This window comes from Cryptomeria japonica, chromosome 8, assembly GCF_030272615.1.
Source record: "Cryptomeria japonica chromosome 8, Sugi_1.0, whole genome shotgun sequence".
Taxonomy (NCBI): Eukaryota; Viridiplantae; Streptophyta; class Pinopsida; order Cupressales; family Cupressaceae; genus Cryptomeria; species Cryptomeria japonica.
The window spans coordinates 552,267,327-552,289,346 of NC_081412.1; positions in this window are offsets into that span (position 1 = coordinate 552,267,327).

Sequence of the window (22,020 nt, forward strand, 5' to 3'; positions counted from 1 at the left end):
TGTGGGTTAAAACTAGTTTCTGAGTACATCCTCTCACTACTAGGTAGATTGGTTTGTAACACATCTCAAACCTTGCTATACCTTATCACATCCCAATTGTTGAAAACACAAGAGAAATTCATGAAGAACTCTGGTAACATCCAAAGAGATCCATCTTCTAAACACTGCACAAAACACTTATCTCTCATCAAAAATTTTTATCACCAACTCATAATCACTTTCACCAACCTCAAAAACTTTCAAACAAAATGACTCACACTAGATCGAAAACTAGACAATAAGAGATCGAAGAAGAGGAGGACAAAAACCTCAATGATTTTCAAGAAGCCATTGGAGGAGGTACAAATGATGAATATCCTAGCACTCCAACTGTCAAAGCTATAAAAACCTCACAACACAATCCCAAGTTCAATCGACTTTTTGATTAAATCCTTAAAAACAACGCAGATGCTCATTTTTTGAGACTTGCTCAAGAGAGTGCTAAATTACCCTCTAATTTTGATACCGCATAGATATGGCAGACATCAAAACAACATAGCCATAACGATGGTGGAAGAGGTATATATTACTTCCAATATGACCTTAATCAAGGAAATCCCCCACCTCCTCCTCCTATAGAAATAGACATGTTGAGATAAGAAGTCGATAATCTCACTCGATAACTCAATAGTGGCATGAAGACTACTTGGTTTTCACTTAATGATATTTGTCCATATCCCTTTGATAGGAACCTACATATGCCACCTTTAAAAACAACGCAGATGCTCATTTTTTGAGACTTGCTCAAGAGAGTGCTAAACTACCCTCTAATTTTGATACCGCATAGATATGGCAGACATCAAAACAACATAGCCATAACGATGGTGGAAGAGGTATATATTACTTCCAATATGACCTTAATCAAGGAAATCCCCCACCTCCTCCTCCTATAGAAATAGACATGTTGAGATAAGAAGTCGATAATCTCACTCGATAACTCAATAGTGGCATGAAGACTACTTGGTTTTCACTTAATGATATTTGTCCATATCCCTTTGATAGGAACCTACATATGCCACCTTTTCCATGAGGGTTTGAAACACCTAAGTTTGAAAATTATAGGGGCACAGGAGACCCTAGAGATCATGTTAGAGAACTTTATTGGAGTTGAGAAATACAACACCACAGGAGCCCAAATAATCTCTGCAAGCTGAAAAACCTATTACAAGGAGAAGCAAGGAAGCAAATCATAGATAAAACAAATACACAGAAAATATGCTCAAAAACATGAGAGTTCAATATTCACAAAATGTGTAATGTGATAATACTTCTTACAATGAAAAGAAAGAACTCATCCTTTAATAGGTCAAGAGACCCTAAAAAGGAAAAGCTAGGCTTGCACATAATAATTAATAAAATAATTATGCACCTAAAGTTAGCTTAAGTGTAAAATAAATAAAGGGAACTTAAATAATTAAACAAATATTATTTAATTAATCAAGTAAATACCTGAATACTGTAACACCCCCCCTTAAGCTAGACTTAGGGAGAAGCTAAAACCTAGAATAGCTACTAAAAGCAAGAAAGATGGGTCCCGACTGTAATACCCTAAAAATGGTCATCTAAACCATGGGCTCCTAATCTCGACAACATCACCAAGGTCCTAACCAAAGGCAATTAAAAAAATCCTAACAACACAATTAATTCTAAAATCATTAAATGTCACATGGCAAATTAATCAACCAATATTAATTAAATATTTATTTAATTAATTAAATCATTCCAAGTAAATCATTTTAAAATAATTATCTTATTTATTTTATTTAATATCCTTGCATATTTAATTAAATAAATAAGTTTGCCATCAAATCAAGAAAGAGGAATTAATTTTAATAAAATAAATCAATTGAGCACAAATCTTCAAAAAAGGAAATAAATCAAAAAAAGAAATAATTGACTAAGAAAGAATTAAAAATTTGAGAAAAGAAATCAATTGGAAACAATCTTGAAAAACAAATTAAAAATTGATAAATAATCACAGAGAAAGCAATTAAAACAATCAAATTTTCAAATTGAATGAAAGAGAGAATAATCAGTTTTTTCTGATTTTAACCTTATTTTTAGTTCAATTTCCTTTAAAACTGAGAAAAGCATCCAATCACATCAATTCACCTAGATTTTGCTTCCTCTTGGAAAATCTTGACCGCTTGTCATCTTTTGCTCTCAGCCGTTGGTTTCTTTCTGAATTTTCTATAAATTCAGGCTCATCTCTCATTCAAAAAATCCTGGAGAATGTATTGTCATTATGCTAGTTTTGCTCTAGGTTCATTGCATATTATTTATTTCAAATATTACATACATATTTAGATCATTTATCTCATTTATTGCTTAAATCTTGTTAGATTAATATTGCATCCATCTAGTATTCATCATGTTCATGTAGATAAAATCCTTCATCTTGATGTTGTCTAGTCACTGGTATTGCTAAATAATCTGAGAGCAATCTTATACTCGCATCTTTTAGAAGGCAATGGGTCGATTTGTTATGGTTTTCATATTCATGTTTATATCTATCTAACCATGCATGTAATGACTTAATTGAAGTGTTGTGTATTTCAGATACAGATATAGGTCCACTTTTCACACACATTTCTGGTGCCCACCGTGAGGCAGAAAACTACTTTTTTGGCCTCAAAATCATTTTATTCATCCTGCAAGTTTCATTCGTACAACCTCTACAAAATATCATACAAGCAGTTTCACTACATCTTGCGGCATTATATTGACACCTACAGTTTATTGTACGAAGCAAGATCATATCCTTTAAATTGTCATACGAATCAGGATTCTCATTCGTACGACATACTGATTCTTTTATACTCTGTCGTTCTATGCTAATTCTTAACTCGTACGACATACTACTTGTTCTATCTTTTGTCATTCTGTGCTGATTTATAACTTGTATGATAAAATATTTCTGTTGTTCTGCTTTATGAAGATTGTCGTATGATTTTTTCTAACAGATTAAAAACAGACTACTTTTTAGGATTGTTTTTTATTAAATTTTGATTATGCTAACGCTAACCCTAAACTATTTTCTGTCTGCCTGATATTTTCATAGCCTAACCAGTTTCTTGCATGACATTTGTCAAACAATTTATCGACCAAACATACGCCTGTCAAAGAAAAAAAAACAACATGACTACTGATGCGTTGTTTTTGTAGGTTGCCTAAGGAGAAATCAATCAAACATTGTGTATTCCTTAATTTTAGTAGGCACTTAACTTGCTATCTGGGTAAATGAACAAATCTATCTTTTGTGTCTTTTTGGAAAATTCTGAGAGGTAGGAGAGTATGCTCTTGTCTTTCTACGACAATTTGAAATCTAGACCCTTGAAGCTTTTTCTTTGTTTGAGATTTGTACATCTTTAGCAGGCATGCCTTCCCGAGGAGCTAATAACTCTATAGCCTTTATGGCCAGTGAGAGGGGAATGACCTAAGTGGGAATGGCTAAATGCCAAGTACTCCAACCCACTATAAAATAAAAGTGATTTGATGAAAATCAAGTCAACGACAGTTCTTGGGAATAGCTCTCCTCGGTACCTTTGGGTATATTAAACTTTGGTTTTCAAGGCTAGAGACCTCTTAATTGAGTTTATACCTCGATGCACTGAACAAAACCCTTACTAGATCTGATAAAAAATTAGAATCTACTCGATTCACCTCCGAAAGGTTGATAATCTTTGTGCAAGAGAGATAGTAACTCTCCCAAGACACTTTCCATATCGTGCCCCCATTAGCATTTGGAGTCGGCTAATACGGCGTTGAGAATCCATTGTGTGAGACTCAGTGACCGTATTCTAATTAGCTATTGGGTGTGTACCTAAGTTAGCAAGAAAAGGTTTTCTTCTCTAAGCCAACTTCCATATGGTTAGCATGTTGTGATTGAATTATTATAGATCTTGCATGTTTTTTGTGTTTTCATCCCCAAAACTGAAACTGGAATACTAAAACTGGAGAATACAAATCAACAAACTCAGTGATCAAAACTCTGTCTATGTCACAAACTAGTCTATCCTAGTCAGAAAATCAGTCCACCTCAGAATTTGTCATGTTCAGTTACCTTATCCAGTCATTGAAAAACTCATAATTCTGTCTCTGATCTATGAACAGTCGTATGAGTCTGCTGAATTGTCATCCTACACCAAATCTTGTATCATACGAGTATACTATATTGTCGTCCTGAACCCAATCCTTTGTCATATGAGACATAGTAGTCTTTCGTCCTGAGCCATATCCTGTGTCATACGAGACAGAACTTAACAGAATCATTTGTCATCTGGGACCTACCCATTTGTCATACGGTACTAGGCAGCAACTCATATGAAACAAAATTGTTGGCATCCTGCACCTGTTATACTATCGTATGGTTCCATAAATATAGTCATACGAGTCTCTAATTTTGTCAGTCAAGAAAAATCAAAACCTATCCAAAATAGTTTTATAGTGAGCCCAAAACTAGTTATCATCTTCCTGTACATAAAACAACCTTGATAGTGTACCTCTATAGTTGCATTGCATGATTTTGTCGATCATTTCTCAGCTAGTTCAAATGAACATTTTATCAAACCTAAGTCAACTTGGATAGCGTCTTACATAGGATAGATCATTCTTGAAACTAGACCAGATCTTAAGTTACTTCTCTTAATTACTACATTAAATAAAATATTAGCTACAATTTGATCTTGACTTCTGCAACACATCTCACTCTCGGTCCTGTCAGTTAGAAATGCCTGTTCAAACTAGAAACTCTCATAGAAAAAGAGACACCCTTTTCGACCAACGACAATCCATTTTACAAAGAAAATCCTTTTTACAATAAGTTGTCCTCATCACAGATACCAATTTACAATATACTAATCGTTGGTCAGCCCTTATCTCCCACCATGTCTGGAGAAAGGCAAGAAAGAGAAGCTAGTGAATGAAACACTCATGAAGATTTCAGCAATCATGCCACTGACAGCAATTCATCAACTAAATATGAGCTTCCTGAACCTCCTGAAGATGAAATACATAGATGTCATAATGATAAAGGATTCCAGAAAATAATGAAGGTCATCATGACTAGGGAAAAATAAGACTATTTCCTAGAATTAGCAAAACAAGATGCGAAACTCCCTATTGGTTATAATGTGGACACCCTCGTTGCTAAAGAGGAAGATATGCCATGGGGAAAAATGAGCAAACAAATGCAAGCACTACAAACTGCAGTCACAAGAATAGAAAACAAAGATAAAACACCAAAACAATATTCTTTGGATACAGTATGCCCATTCCCATTTGACAAAAACCTTTACATGTCTCCATTTCCTTCATGAGTTGAGATCCAAAAATTTGACAAGTATGATGGTACCTTAGATCCTCAAGATCATGTCAGAGAGTTTTGTGCTGCTTGTATGGAGTTTATGCATGATCAAACATACCTCATGTGCCTTTTCCCAAGGAGTTTAGGGGGTCAAGCAATGGAATGGTTCGCAAGCCTACCCAAAGGAATAAAAATGTTTGAAGAAATAATCCAACTATTTTTATAACAATACTCATACAACATTCGTCACCCATTCACTATGATAGAGCTTTGCAATACTAGACAAAAGATAGGAGAACCTTTTCTCACTTTCCTCCAATGATGGAGAAAGATGTTCTCTAGATATTCACGGACTATCCCAGATCTTGAGAAAATGGATATCTTCTTCAACAACTTAGTCCCTGAATTGAAATATAGTGTCCAGATGCAAGTACACCCTTCATTCAACAAAATGGTACATAATGCCCTCAGAATGGAAGACGTGCTTATGAAAAAGGGAGATATCTCACTTTGGAAAGAAACATCGCAAGGTTCTATCTCTAAAGAAAAGAGTAAATACTAGAAATATGGTAAAGATAGCAACAAGAACATTGTTAGTGCTGGAGTGGTAGATACTGTTCAAGAAAAAACAAAATCCACAATATTTAACTTTGCTAGTGGCACATAGGCACTCAAGGTAGCTGAAACTACAATAGATAATCCCCCAAAGAAAACAAGAGAGTGGTTTAAAGACAAACCTTGGGTCTCAAAGCCTAAGCATGAGTTTACTCCTCTAGATGAGTCATATGAATCAGCTTTTAAAACTTTATTGGAAAATAATCCGATAACATTGCCAGACAATTCCCAACCATATGATCCAGAAATTAGACCCAAATGGTGGAGAGAAAATGAGTACTGTGACTACCATCGAAACAAGGGACATAACATAAACCACTACATGAAATTCCAATATGAAATCCAAGATCTCATTGACATGGGCAAGATCATTGTTGGAAATCACACAACTAATGCTGATCATAAGGCCTTTAAAGATCCCTTACCCACTTATGAACAAGGAGATTCCTCAAAATCCATGGGAGGAGCTAGAGTCAATTATACTTATACTAAAAATGATAATGTGATCAACATGATTGAATCTGTTCAACCTGAATATTGCAATGTGATCATAGTCCCAGACCACCAAAATCAAGCATAAGCTGCTAATGTCGTGACTCGCACTCAAAGGAAGATTTCTCTCCTAGGAGCTAGTCCCCCAACTTTTGATCAAACAACATCAAAACTGCCAAATAGACAAACAAACACAATCATGGCTAAATCGAAACAACCAGCTTCATCGTCTTCCCCTGGTTATAGCATTGTCGAACAATTGAAGAGAACTAATGCTCAAATCTCCATTTTAGAACTACATAAGATCTCTTCTACTCATAAAGAGGTCCTGGACAAGGCTCTACTTACCACAAGTGTCCCTAAAGATTTGGACATAGATCGGTTTCAATCTATGGTAGGTCACCTGACTTCACCTCATTATCTCACATTCTCTAAAGAAGATGATAATTCACTGAGTCACCCACATAACCAACCATTGCACATTGAAGCCATGATCCATAAACACCACGTTAAACATGTTTTGATAGATGGAGGCACTGAGATGAATATCTGCACTTACGGTCTATTAACACAGCTAGGATTCTCTAAAAATGTTATTGATCCAACAAAGAAGATAACAATCAAGGCTTATGATGAAGAGGAAAGAACTTCTAAGGGACTGGTATCATTACCAATTAGAGTAGGACCTATGGAGAGAGATGTCATTTTTCAAGTTTTGAATCTTCATCTTTCATACAACATCTTACTGGGTAGGCCATGGATTCATGAAATGAAAGTGGTACCATCTATGTACCATCAATGCCTGAAGTTTCCCTATAATGGAGTTGAAGTCAGTATTCTTGTTGATACAAGCTATACCTGTAATGCATTAACATAGGGTGTTGATGCTTTTGTTCCTAATAATAGAGCAGCTTCAGCAGCTAAAAGTTTAGAATCTGTAAAGCGGAAAATCGCAATCGAACCCTAGTTGTTCTCCCCTCTTCCAACTCCGAGGAGAGAGAAGGGAGGTTCGCTAGGATTCGATGGTTTTCACTTAGGGGAGAGACTTTACATTCAAAAGAGGGGTTGAAACTCATAAGATCCAATCCCACATAATGCAAGATTGGATGCTAAATGAATTTCAAGGGTCAAGACAGCAAGGCTACCCTCTTTTGTAAAGAATATTGATAAAGGAATTAAGCTAGGAATGCATAGAAAGTGACAAAGATTCACTTATAAACTGAGATAGGAATACAGTATGAAGCTGCGGACCTGGAATTAGCAGTAAAATGTCAATACGGCGCTGTCCTGCAAATTTGAGCAAAAGTTGTCAGGACGATGGCGCTTGGTGCCACGGTCCTTCGAAAAATCCGCGAAACGAAGGGGTATCTATTCGTCTCTGCACAAGGATTCCAGATCTTCAATTTCAGCCGTGTACCTGCAAACTACACACAGAAAAGAGAAGACGATTGGGGGGTTAGGGATTAGGGGTTTGCCTTTAGGTCAAACCCCAGTTTTGGAATTAACCAAGAAATGAGCAAGTGCTGTAAATGTAAATGACTGTAAAACAAGTACTAATACCTTGTTCTAAGGATGTTTGTATCCTTATGTGCAAAGGTATAGATGTTGTATGTTGTTGTAGTATGTAGTAAGTGATCTCCTCTTCAATGGTTGAATCCTTGTCTCGAATGCAACACTTAGCCTTGAATGGAGACTTAGAAGGAATGCTTGAATGCTTGAATGCTTGAATGTTTGAGTATAGTTTCCACACTTTTTCTGTCATGTATATGTTATGTCCAAATGAGAGAGAAAAATGTAGTTTATATACTTGTCAATTAGGGCTGATAGACTGATTTTCCCGACCTTAGGCCGACCAGGAAATGTAATTTCCAAATTGCAAACAAAAAGACCCGCAATCTCCTTAGGAAACCGGGCCCAAAATAGGACCCAGGGACCAGGGTGCTGGGCGCCTTGGTCCTGAGGGACCAGGGCGCTGGGCGCTCTGGTCCCACCTCCCGAGATAGCAGGGTGCAAGGAGGTTCAGGCCAGGGTACTTGAAAAATGCAGTTTTCAGTGTCATAATCAGGTTTCGGGGTCTCCATTCAGGTTGCGTATTGCGTCGCCATTGTGAAGACCAAAATGCGGTCGAAATTGCAAGTGTTGCAATTTTAGGATGCTACATTTAGCCCCCACTTTAGCGGGAGTATGTATGCTCATACTTCCGGTAAAGTACAAGGAAACAACATTGAAAGACTTTCACCACGTCAAGGAGGCAAGACACACCAAGCCCCCAGTGGACTAAGGATCTTACGACTTCGATTGACAAAGTAAAAGTGAAGATCACGAGGGAGAACCATGACTGTCAGTAGTAAGGTTCCCTCACTATGAGTCATGCAAGAAAGATATCAAAAATTCTCAAGGCAAGGTTAAATTTGCCAAGAAATTCTCAAGTATCTTGAAAAGATATGAACGGGATGTATGCCCCCCTACGTTAAAGCGATCGCACATGCCTCACCGGGGGTGATTGCTTTAAGGTAGTGATACATATAAGAATGAGAAAGGAAAGGAGCACGTTATCGCAAGGATTTAGTCCCCAAGTGTGAGATAAGCCCAAGGATAATAGACACAAAACACAAAGCACGAGGTGACTTCGCTTTCCTTGGGGTCAGTATGCTGTATGATAAGTCATGTATATATATCATATGTATGTATGCATAATTGTTCTTCATTCCCCAATCAAGGAAGGTCACCTAGAAGCAGGGAACACATGTGTCTTTTGAGTCAACATGAGAGAGACCAAAAGAGATCTCAATGCTTTGCATCGTCCTCAAGTAGACAACACTAAGGACAACAAATAGAAGAATGAGAATAACATATAGAAGAAGTAATACAAGAGAGGAGGAGAGAATCTGCTATGCTAATGTAACTAGTCTAGCACGTCATCTACCCCCCGATCGTGCTGATCAATGTTTCGGGAAGGCAGGGAACACGCTAGAGGAGGAACATCCAACACAGCAGATGGAGCTATCACAAGATCCAAACAAGGGCTATGTTCATGTTCCGAGCCACGTTGTTCTTGTCTAGGAGCTAGGATAAGTGCTTTAGAAAATTCGTTAGATAAATGGTTATCAATATCAACAAGTTCATATTCACTATCAGAAGCAAGAGGAGTGACATTTTCATCATGAATAACATTTTCATCTATATCATCATCAAGATTTATAAAAATAGGATCTTTAACTCGCACAGGATCAAGACCATCATGCATCTTATGTTTAGGAGATTTAGGCTCAATGTCCGACTAAGGAGAAAATGGAATAATGCTTGTTGAAGGTGTTTTTGGAGATTTCAAAGTTTGAGAAGCAGCTGCTTGAGCCCTAAGACGACACTTTCGTCGGCGTTCACGTGCAGAATGATTCCGTCTAGTCTTAGTAGGAAATGGAGAAGATTGAGGAGGAGGAATGTTCTCATCCCTATCACTTGGGTGTTTAGGTTGTGGTCTCTTAGGCTGGATAATAGGAGAAGAAGAAGGTCTTTTCTCTCTATAAAAGGAAGGGGGAGGAATTGCTCCATATAAGGGAGGAATATTTGGTTTAGGAAGGAGACCAAGCCCATCATGACGAGGAGGTATAGGTCTACTTTTAGGAAGTTTATTAGATATAGACATAGTCACATCCATAGGGATGGGTTGGGAATCTTCTTGAGGAAAGACATTAGTTTTATCTTTCAAAGGAAGAACTTCCTTCTCAAGAATGATAGGAATGTCAAGTTTAGGTGTTCTAGGTTCACTTAAAGATAGGATCATATCTGTCTTCCATTTTTGATAAGATTTGAAAAGATGATCACTTCGCGGAGGAAGAGATTGGAATTGTTTAGGCCAAAAGTAACCAAGAGGAACACTAGAGGTTCTTTCAGCTGGTTTAAAGAGACTATGATTGACAGTAACAACTTCACCATTATGGGGAAATTTCAAACACTTGTGAATAGGAGAAGCAATAGCCTTCATGGAAGATAGCCAAGGATAGCCAAGCTGCACACGAAATTGTTCGGATGAAGGAATAATAGAAAAGTTCACATCAAGGGATTTGTTATGGACCTCAATAGGCAATGTAATAGAACCAATTGCAGGAGAAGAAAATGCATCAAATAGTCTCACAATCACATCTGTTTTGTCATAGATCACTTGATTCAATTGCAAAGTAAAAAGAAATTCTTCAGTAATAACATTAACCATGCACGAAGAATCAATAAGCACTCCACGGCAAGGTGTATTCTTGATTTTTGCAACTATGTATAAAGGACCATCAGGTGCCCTAATAGTTTCACTGGAATCAAATGTGATGGAAGGTTCTTTAGGGTTTTCTTGCTGCTCTACAAAGTTAATCACATTCGGAGCCATAGACACAAGACCATCAGATGAAAGAGAGGAATCATTATCCTCAATCGCATTAGAGGTATGAGAAGGTAATGGATCAGTGAAAATCTGAAGATTTTGATTAGGAGGAGCTACAGATGTATTGCCTTTATCATTCACTCCAGAAATAGAAATAGTATTATTATCAATCAAATCTTGAATTTTACCCTTTAAAGAAAAACATTTTTCAGTATCATGCCCAGGCTGACGATGAAATTGACAAAAGGCTTTGTTATCAAAATAAGGTGAAGTAATCTTTGCAGGATCAATTTGCCTTATAGGAGGAAGAGTAAGCACATTTTGTTCCAATAACTTATTCATAATACTATGCAATGATTCATCCAAAGGAGTATACTTTCTTTCTTTCTTGAAAAATTTAGAAATAGGAGGCACACCTGATGCTGCATTCACATTGTTGTTGATGATGTTTTCATTGAATTTGATGGAATCTCTGTTCGGTTTAAACTTCCCAAATGGTTGTTGACTGCTATCACCCTTATCACTCGGAGCCATAGGATGTGATTGTTCCATTTGACTCACAGTCAGTTGTTAATTGTGAAGAGTTACACACAACTGTTGGAAAGAAGTAAACTCAGAAAATAGAAGTTTGTCTCGAATATCTTTTTGTAAATTAGAAATAAAGATTCTTTGAATGTCATTGTCAGGCATTGGAAAAGAAATTTGAGCATACAAATGCTTATATCTACCAATGAAATCAGTCACTTTTTCTTTAACTCCTTGTTTACAATGCATTAAATCAATCAAAGTAACTTTAGGACTTATATTGTTTTGAAATTGTTGAATGAAAGCATTTGCAAGTTGTTCGAAAGAAGTAACAGAATAGGAAGGCAACGAGCAATACCATTGTAGGGCTTTGTCTCTTAATGTTCTAGTAAACAATTTTGCAAGCAACCTTTGGTCATAAGCAAAATCAGTACAAATTGTTTGAAAAGTCTTAACATGTGTTAGAGGATCTCCTTTACCATTATAAAGTTCCAAATGCGGGATTTCAACATGTTTAGGAGGAATAGCTCGAACAATGTCAAGAGAAAGTGGGCTCGCAACATCAAATGTGGGCACACTAAACTTAGATTGATTCATAGAGGCAATTTGTTGCTGTAAAGAAGAGACAGTTTGTGCAAGATTGTTAATGGTCGCTTCAGTCGAAGAGTTCATATTAGATGTGTTAGATTGAGATGGAGGTGTTATGTTATTGAAAGAAGGTAGAGAGTAAGGTGGTGGGACTCTATGATAGTCAGTCATAGGGGATGATTGGACAAGGGGAACACTACAAGGAGGAATGGAAGGGTTAAATGAATTGCCCCCTTGCGTCATGTTCATTTGTGAAGATGTAATAGGAACACTCATTGAAGGAATGTATGAAGGAATAGGGTTAATTGAAGAAGAGGGATTGCCCCCATGACTAGTGATCACAGGAGGAATGTCTTGTATAGAAGTAGCCATTATGTTTGATGTAAAGGTAGGTATGCTAGCAATAGAAGTCATCAAAGGAATAGAATGATTGACTTGAGTAGGAGGTTGTGTATAACCCAAATTTTTAGCACAACTCTTCATAGGCATCACATTCGAATTCACAATGTGTGAAATACCACGCAAAATATCAATTCCATTCTTATCACTTTGAAGCATACATTTTAGACCCTCAATTAAAGGAAGAGCTTGACTATCAGGGTATTCTTGAGACATCCATTGTCGAAAATCATCAAATTGGTTATCCAATTTCGAAATTTGTTCTATAGAAACCTCATGGAGAGCTTCTTCATCATTAGGAGGATTAGAGGAATTACCCATGTCCTCGTTAAAAAGGCTATTCAAATTAGGTTTCATCTCCTCGGTAATTAAACCTCGGAAAGACTTAATTCTACGGCTTCGTCTAATGGGAATAGTGTAAGTAGGGCTTATTGTTGTAAAACTCATGCACTAGAGAAGGAGAGAAAAGTTTGAATTTAGAGGTAGCAATTTTCAGTAAAATTAGCTAATCTTCTGGATTTAAGCTGTTAAATGCAATCACAACAGTCTCCCGAAATTTCGGAAAAAATGTCTGGGACCGTGACGCTCGGAGTGCAACACGGTCCTTGCAACTTTTTTTGAAATTTGCAGGGATGAAAGGTATGATGATTTTAGAGCTAATCTGAAAAAATTGAGTGATTTTATGATCTGTAGATAGGCCAAATTAAAGTTGCAATCTCAAAATTGAACCCTACCCAGATTGTCAAAAAATGCAAAATTTGAATTTTGAAAAAGAGAGGGAAACTGAAATTTTGAATTTTATGATTTTAGAGGGAATGCCAAAAGCAATGCAAGTTTTGAAATTCAAAAGTTGACTCAATTTCACACAAAATTCAATTTTGAAAGCGGAAATCAAAGTTGTTGTAATTAAGCACTTAATTTCAAAAGTCACAAAATGCAAGAATTTGAATAAAGCACTGAAATTTTTAATGAATGTTAACACACTTTTCAGATTTAGCACAGTAAGAACACAATTTTGACACAAAATTTCAGTTTCAATGATTTTTGAATGTTTAAAAGCCTTAATCCAGCAATTACAAGACCAACTTTGACTGTAATTTTGAAGGTGTTAAAATTGATAAAATCAACCAAAATTCTGGATTTTAGCAGGAAAATACAGTAAGATCTTGCTCCCGAAATTTCGAAAAAAATGTTGGGGACGATGGCGCTCGGAGTGCACACGGTCCTCGCAACTTTTTTCCAAATTTTCAGGGATGAAAGATATTGTGATTTTATTGCGGAATCCAAAGTTACAGCTGATTTGGAGATGTTTTGATTAGTGAAATTGTCAGTCAAAGGTTGAATCAAGAAGGTTTCAAAAATTAGGGTTTTGACACTTAACCACTTAATTTTCAAAATTAAAGCACAAATATGAATTGATAATTTGTAATAGAAGGATAGATCTGAAACAAGCATTAACATTTAGACATTTCACAAGCTTAATTACTAAAAAGAAATTTTAGGGTTTTTATGCAATCACCTCTAAAATTTTGCAAAAGATCAAGCATGGAAATGTAATCAATTTTTTCAGATCTAGGCATGAAAAATCAGAAAGGATGTTCACGTCGGGTTCACCAAAATGTAAAGCGGAAAATCGCAATCGAACCCTAGTTGTTCTCCCCTCTTCCAACTCCGAGGAGAGAGAAGGGAGGTTCGCTAGGATTCGATGGTTTTCACTTAGGGGAGAGACTTTACATTCAAAAGAGGGGTTGAAACTCATAAGATCCAATCCCACATAATGCAAGATTGGATGCTAAATGAATTTCAAGGGTCAAGACAGCAAGGCTACCCTCTTTTGTAAAGAATATTGATAAAGGAATTAAGCTAGGAATGCATAGAAAGTGACAAAGATTCGCTTATAAACTGAGATAGGAATACAGTATGAAGCTGCAGACCTGGAATTAGCAGTAAAATGTCGATACGGCGCTGTCCTGCAAATTTGAGCAAAAGTTGTCGGGACGATGGCGCCCGGCGCCACGGTCCTTCGAAAAATCCGTGAAATGAAGGGGGATCTGTTCGTCTCTGCACAAGGATTCCAGATCTTCAATTTCAGCTGCGTACCTGCAACCTACACACAGAAAAGCGAAGACGATTGGGGGGTTAGGGATTAGGGGTTTGCCTTTAGGTCAAACCCCGATTTTGGAATTAACCAAGAAATGAGCAAGTGCTGTAAATGTAAATGACTGTAAAACAAGTAATAATACCTTGTTCTAAGGATGTTTGTATCCTTATGTGCGAAGGTATAGATGTTGTATGTTGTTGTAGTATGTAGTAAGTGATCTCCTCTTCAATGGTTGAATCCTTGTCTCGAATGCAACACTTAGCCTTGAATGGAGACTTAGAAGGAATGCTTGAATGCTTGAATGCTTGAATGTTTGAGTATAGTTTCCACACTTTTTCTGTCATGTATATGTTATGTCCAAATGAGAGAGAAAAATGTAGTTTATATACTTGTCAATTAGGGCTGATAGACTGATTTTCCCGACCTTAGGCCAACCAGGAAATATAATTTCCAAATTGCAAACAAAAAGACCCGCAATCTCCTTAGGAAACCGGGCCCAAAATAGGACCCAGGGACCAGGGCACTGGGCGCTCTGGTCCCACCTCCCGGGATAGCAGGGTGCAAGGAGGTTCAGGCCAGGGTACTTGAAAAATGTAGTTTTCAGTGTCATAATCAGGTTTCGGGGTCTCCATTCAGGTTGCGTATTGCGTCGCCATCGTGAAGACCAAAATGCGGTCGAAATTGCAAGTGTCGTAATTTTAGGACGCTACAGAATCTTTGTTGAAAGATTTGGAAAAGAAATTGAGAATCACAAACACTGGCATGGATGGTTACAAGATAGAGCCTATACTCTCACTAGCGTCTCTTCCTCCATCACCAAGACAGTCGGGAAAACCATCAAGGGTATGAGGCCACAAACTTCAACTCCAAAAGTCATTTATGATGGCACCTTTATATAGTCCTCTACTTCTCTTGTAGATGAAATAGAAGGGGATGATGTCCTTAAATCGCTCTTCAAAGAAGACAGTACAGATAAAGAAATACAACATTGTGAGATTTCTCCAGCACAATATGGTCTAGGCTATAAGATGCTTCAACACATGGGATATTTAGGTACTGGTCCTCTCGGCAAATGTCAAAAAGGTATTGTTGGACCTATTTAGTTACAAACTAAGTCAACCAATGATAAGGCTGGACTAGGATATGATCCAATAAAGCCATTAGATCAGAAGCACACATCTCGCCATCAACGTAAATGGAAGAAAAAGGTACCACCTTTAACAGCACAAGAAATTGATACTCAACAAACTTAGGAGGAATGTGATGGTGAACAAAAGGAATTGCCCACCTAGGGAAAGGAAACAAATGGTAATCAAGTTCCCGTTGTATCAACTATGATACCACATGAAGTAGATGCTCCAGAGGATATGAGAGATGAAATATACAGAATTAGAGGATTGTTTGCACCACTGAACATTCCAGTCACATATACTAGCAGACAACAAGTAGATGACTCAGAAACTGATTCAAATGAGTATGAATGGGGTCAGATCACATCTCAGATACATCTACTAAATAAATTCTTGAAGAACTCAGGGATATCGCAGATGAGGCACAAGAGATGATATGCCTAAGAATGCAAAAGGAAATAGAAGAAATTAGATTAAAACAACAAGAAGACTATGACCAACAGTTGAAGAAAGAAAGGACACAAGCAAGTCCTTCACCTACCAATCCTTCTAATGAGATAGGACAAATCAAGAACAGAATAAAACAAGAAGAACTAGAAGCTAGAGAAAGAGAACCAATCATTAGTCCAGAAGAAGCTGAATGGAACAAACAACAGGGGTTAACAGAACCATCAAAGTCATGTCCACAAGTTTGTCAAATGCAAGAAATCAATGAACCAAATCATGAAGGAACTTGTAGCATCAAGGATGTGGGTTTTGATACTATATATGCCTTCACTAAACGACTTGAAGATGAGTCAGCAACTTCATCCTATGACTTTGATGACTTAGATAGGAGCTCTATCTATGACAATAAATATTCAACAACACATTATGACTACTCTATCATGAATGATGAAATATTGTCTACTATTATACCATGGTATGTAGCCCAGTCTAAAGTCGGTGATGATGCTAGAAGTAGGTCAGTTGAATTAGGTCCAATAAATACTAACATGAATGACGATAATCATGTCGTAACTCTTCCTGGTCCCAAGACACATACGCAAGGTAGTCTTCTGAAACTCGACTAGTCGGTCTGAAACAATGATGATAGTATCATGAACTCCCTTGAGCCTGTTCCAACCTTATCCTTAATGCATCTAGAACTGATTGATTGCACCCTTTATAACCAACCCTTGAATGTACCTACTTTTGCCGATGACTATACACTAGCCTACTATCTCAATGTAGTTGAACCCATGTACTCTTCCACTAGTGAACATCATGAAAATATGACTAAAGCAGATATCAAGTATCTTAGTCACAAAAACAAGAAAAATAAGAATAAAAGATCTGATGGCGAAAACCACATTGTGGCAGTGTCAGACTCTAAAAAAGAGAAAATAAAGGATGAAACTAAAGGTGAAAACCTCTCTGAGGAGCCTAAAGGTGAGATACTTGATATACTACCAAGTCACTTCCAGGAAAGATCTTCCATATTGATCAAGCTAACTCAGCTAGTGAACATTGGGAGTCAAGAGATACCGCATATCATTCATTTAGCTCAATCACTATCAACAGAAGTGTTAAAAGATTTCAGCAATCTATTTTTAGAAAAGAAGATCAACTTTGCATGGACATACTCAGATATGCCAGGACTAGATCCTGATCTCATCATGCATCATCTCTCTATCATGCCAGGAGTTAAAGCAGTCAAACAAAAACTCCGAAAGATGCATCCTCATGTGGCACTACTAGTCAAGGCTGAGCTAGAGAAAATACTAAAAGCTGGATTTATCAAAGATATAGACTACATAGAATGGATATCCAACATAGTACCTATATCAAAAGTAGACAAATCTATTAGAGTTGCACAGATTTCAAGGATCTCAACAAGGCATGTCCAAACGATGATTTTCCATTGCCCAACATTGAAATGATAGTAGATATGACCACTAGATATGAGATATATTCATTAATGGATGGATTCTCTGGTTACAATCAAATCAAGATAGCACCTGAAGATCAAGAAAAGACAACTTTCACATGTGCATGGGGAACCTTCTGCTGGAATGTTATGTCATTTGGTCTAAAGAATGCAGGAGCAACTTACCAAAGAGCGGTAACCACTATTTCCCATGATATGACACATAAAAACATGGAAGATTATCTTGATGATACCCTAGTAAAAACTATGAAGAGATCTACACACATTCAAGAGCTAGGCCTCATATTAGATTGAATGGAAAGATTCAAGCTCCACTTAAATCCAAAAAAATGTGCATTTGGGGTAACATCAGGAAAATTGCTTGGGTACATAATATCCAGAAAAGGAATTGAAGTTGACCCTGAAAAGGTCCAAGCTATAATGGAAATGTCTCCACCAAAGAATATCAGTCAGATGAGAAGTTTACAGGGCCGTCTTCAATCAATAAGGTGTTTTATATCTCAGCTAGCTGACAAGGCTCAACCCTTCACAAATGTATTAAGGAAAGGGATTCAATACAACTGGGATGAAGATTATGAATGACATTTGCAACAAATCAAAGAATATCTTTCTAATCCACCCATATTAATGCCACCGATTCAAGGTAATCCACTGATCCTATACATATCAGCTACAAATACTTCACTTGGGGCACTTCTGGCACAACAGGATGACAATAAAAAGGAATGAGCTATCTATTACATCAACAGAACATTGGTGTCATATGCAATGAATTATACTATAATAGAGAAAGCATTCTTAGCTTTGGTATTTTCATAAAAAAAAATTAAAGCATTATATGTCGACACAATTTATTAAGCTAGTAGCCAAGATTGATCCACTCAAGTATCTTCTTAGTAAAGTAACGCTTACAGGAAGACTGACCAAATGGGTCATGGTCCTTACAGAATTTGACATTGAATATGTGGAACGTACAACCATCAAAGGATAGGTTATTGCAGACCAACTTGTTGAAGCTCCACTAGAAGACGATCAACCTCTGCATATAGAATTACCAAATGAATCAATCATGCACCTTACTGAACAATCATGGAAGATGTTCTTTGATGGGTCTTTCACTCAACATGGTTTTGGTGCCGAAATACTATTTATTACTCCCTAGAAATACTCAATTCCAAAAGCTTACAAACTTCTCTTCCCTTGCATAAACAACATTGCAGAGTATGAAGCTTTGGTAAATGGGATCAAGCTGGCCATTGAGTGGAAGATTGTGGAATTACACATCTATGGAGATTCTCAACTCATTATCAACTAGATTAATGACCTATATCAGACAAAACATGAGAAACTAATGCCTTACAAGAGGATGGTTGATGATCTCAAGAAATATTTTACCTCCATATCATTTCAACAAATCCCTAGAATAGCAAATAGAGCAGTGGATGCAATGGCCACTTTGGCATCTATACCATAGCTACAGGAGTCTAATTTTTGCTTTGAATTCCTAGTGGAAAAGTTACATTACCCTACCTATGATTCTCCTGAGTCCCAGGTAGTCTGTTCTATTATTGGACATGACTCATCTCGTTATAGCCACATTTTCTCTTACCTACGTGACCAAGTCATCCCTGCTAATCTTTCCCAAAATGAAAAAAGGAATGTAGTCTGAAATGCATCATGGTACGTCATCATTGCTAATGACCTATTCAGGTGAGGTTTAGATAATACTTTGCTTAGATGTCTAGAAACTGAGGAGTCTCAACGTGCATTATCTGAAGTTCATGAAGGTGTTTGCGGATCCCATTTGAACGGTCTAACTTTAGCATGAAAACTACTAAGGGCTGGCTACTACTAGCCAGATATGGAGAAGGAAGCTATAAAATTTGCTAAAACCTATGAAAAGTGTCAGTTGCATGGGCACCTTATACATGCTCTGACAAGGGATCTCATACCCTTTGTGACACACTGGCCCTTCCAATAGTGGGTGTTCGATCTGATAGGCCAAATATATCCTGCATCATCTAATGGACATAAATTTATTATCACTGCCACTCAGTACTTCACTAAATGGGTAGAAGTAGTTCCACTCATCAAGGCAACCAGAAAACACGTATCTCTATTTATTCTTAACTATATCATCTGCAGATATGGTATACCATCATCAATTATAACAGACAATGGAGGATAGTTTAAGAACAAAGATCTATATGAACTCTATGAGAATTTTAAAATCAAACAACACTGGTCCTCAGTATATTACCCTCAAGGTAATGGACAAGCAGAGGCATCTAACAAAATCCTACTGACTATCTTGCATAGAACAGTGAACAAATCTGGGAAGGATTGGCATCTGTAGCTCAATCCCACATTGTGGGCTTATAGAACAAGTATCTAAACACCTACTGGTGCTACACCTTTTTATTTGGTGTATGGGTCCGAAGTAGTATTACCTATTGAAGTAGAAATACCATCTCTAAGAGTTTCCTTGCAAGGTCTTGTTACTGCTGAAGATTATAGAATATCTAGATTACAAGAGCTCGAATTACTAGATGAGCATCAGTAAGTGGTGTTTGATCATCTCAGAGTATATCAAAAGAGAATGTCCAAAGGATATAACAAGAAAGTTTGACACTGCGAATTTCAGGTTGGTGACTTAGTTCTCAGAGAGAATCCTACAAATCAATAGTTTCGAGATAACAAAGGGAAGTTTGAACCCAACTGGCTGGGTCCCTATATCATTACTACAGCTTTCAGCTCTGGTGCTTATCAACTTTCAACATTAGAAGGAGAACAGCTCCGTGAACTGATTAACACCATCCATCTGAAGAAATTCTTCACCTAAATATTCTTTGCTCCAGCAGCTTTTACAATGGAAAATGTCTTGAAGAAATCATAAAAATTAGAAAATGTCTTGAAGAAATCCTAAAAATTAGAAAAAGTCCTGAAGAAATTCAAAAAAAGAAAAAAGAAAAAGAAAAAAAAGAAAAAAAGAAAAAGAGAGAAAATGCCCCAGTGAAAACTTGGTAAAAAGGCACCTTGGTAAAAAAAAATTAAAAAATGCATTTCTGCCAAGCAGGTGAAAACCTGGTAAACAGACACCTCTTGTACTTGAGTGCTCCATCTATCAACGCAACATTGGCATTCCTTCTTTCATGCATCTTTGCTTTCTCTTGTACATATTTCAGTCACTTTTGTGACATCCTGGTTCACTGGAACCCTCATGGCTTGAAATCAATCAATGTCCCAATCTTAGGTAATCAATCGTACACATTACATGTCCTAAGTAGTATCAACCAATTCAACCTTACATCAGTGAAACCTGGTCATCCCCTCTGAGTTAGTTACCTATCTCTTGACTAATGAAGAGTTTTATCACTGAGTAAACAAGAAAAACAACATAACGGAAAACAATCACTAAATAGTTTGAGCTATGAATGAAAATTTTCTTTGTATGTTGTCTTCTATATTGGTTTTCGATTATTATCCCTCTAAGTAACTCAAGGAAGTCTATCTTGACTAAGAGGAGCAAGGATTGGGGGAATAATAGTTTCTTGTTTTTTGCTTGTAGGAATGATCCCAATGACTTGGAAACATCTAAATTAGCTGGGTGTCTATGATAAGAGCCTTCACATCTAGGTGAAATCACCTCACATACCTCGACTCTACTTATTTGAATGCTACAACAAGGTTCCCATAATTTCTTTCTCTGTTTTGAGGGAATTTCTTTATTGTGCATTCTGGGTCCATGCATAATCTGTCCAAGGATATGAATGAAAAAGGGTCATTGCGAACAAGATAATTAATATTGCACATGAACAACAAGGAACTTTAATCTACCTACTATAATTGTAAAATGCTCAATGATGAAAATTAAGTTGCTCAAATCCAGTGACTAGGTTTAGGTTGCATTTTGCATCTCATTTTAAATTTCATTCTACATCTTGTGAATTTAGAGTGATTTCGGTATGGTAACACTAATCTCTATATCATCTGAATGAGAGTCAGGAGCATCATCATTTCTTTGCTAAGTGGTCTCTTTTTCGTCATCATTTCTTCAATTGAGTACTTGTGTTTTGAGATGTTAGCTGCATACATGAGCATTTAATATAGATTCATACATTTATTATCATTCATTTGCATTCATATTATTGCATAGAAAAATGAAAACATTGCATCATTCACTATCACTCATTTACATCCATCTTATTGCATAGAAAAATAAACATTTGCATTACTCATTACTCATTCACATTCATTTATTTACATATGAAAAGAAACAAAAATAAGACATCCATATCCATTTGCATTCATTCATCTATACTTAAAAGATATGGATACATATAGAATAAAGCATATAGAACAACATCTCATAATCAATCAACACAAGTACGATGAAATCAAATCAAGAGCTCATAAATCAACTATTCTGAGTCCATTTTTGGGATCGAAATCAAAAATCGAGATCATTTTGCCAGTCAATTTCAAAATTTGGACCACTTAGTGCTCTTTTCATCAGCTACTCAT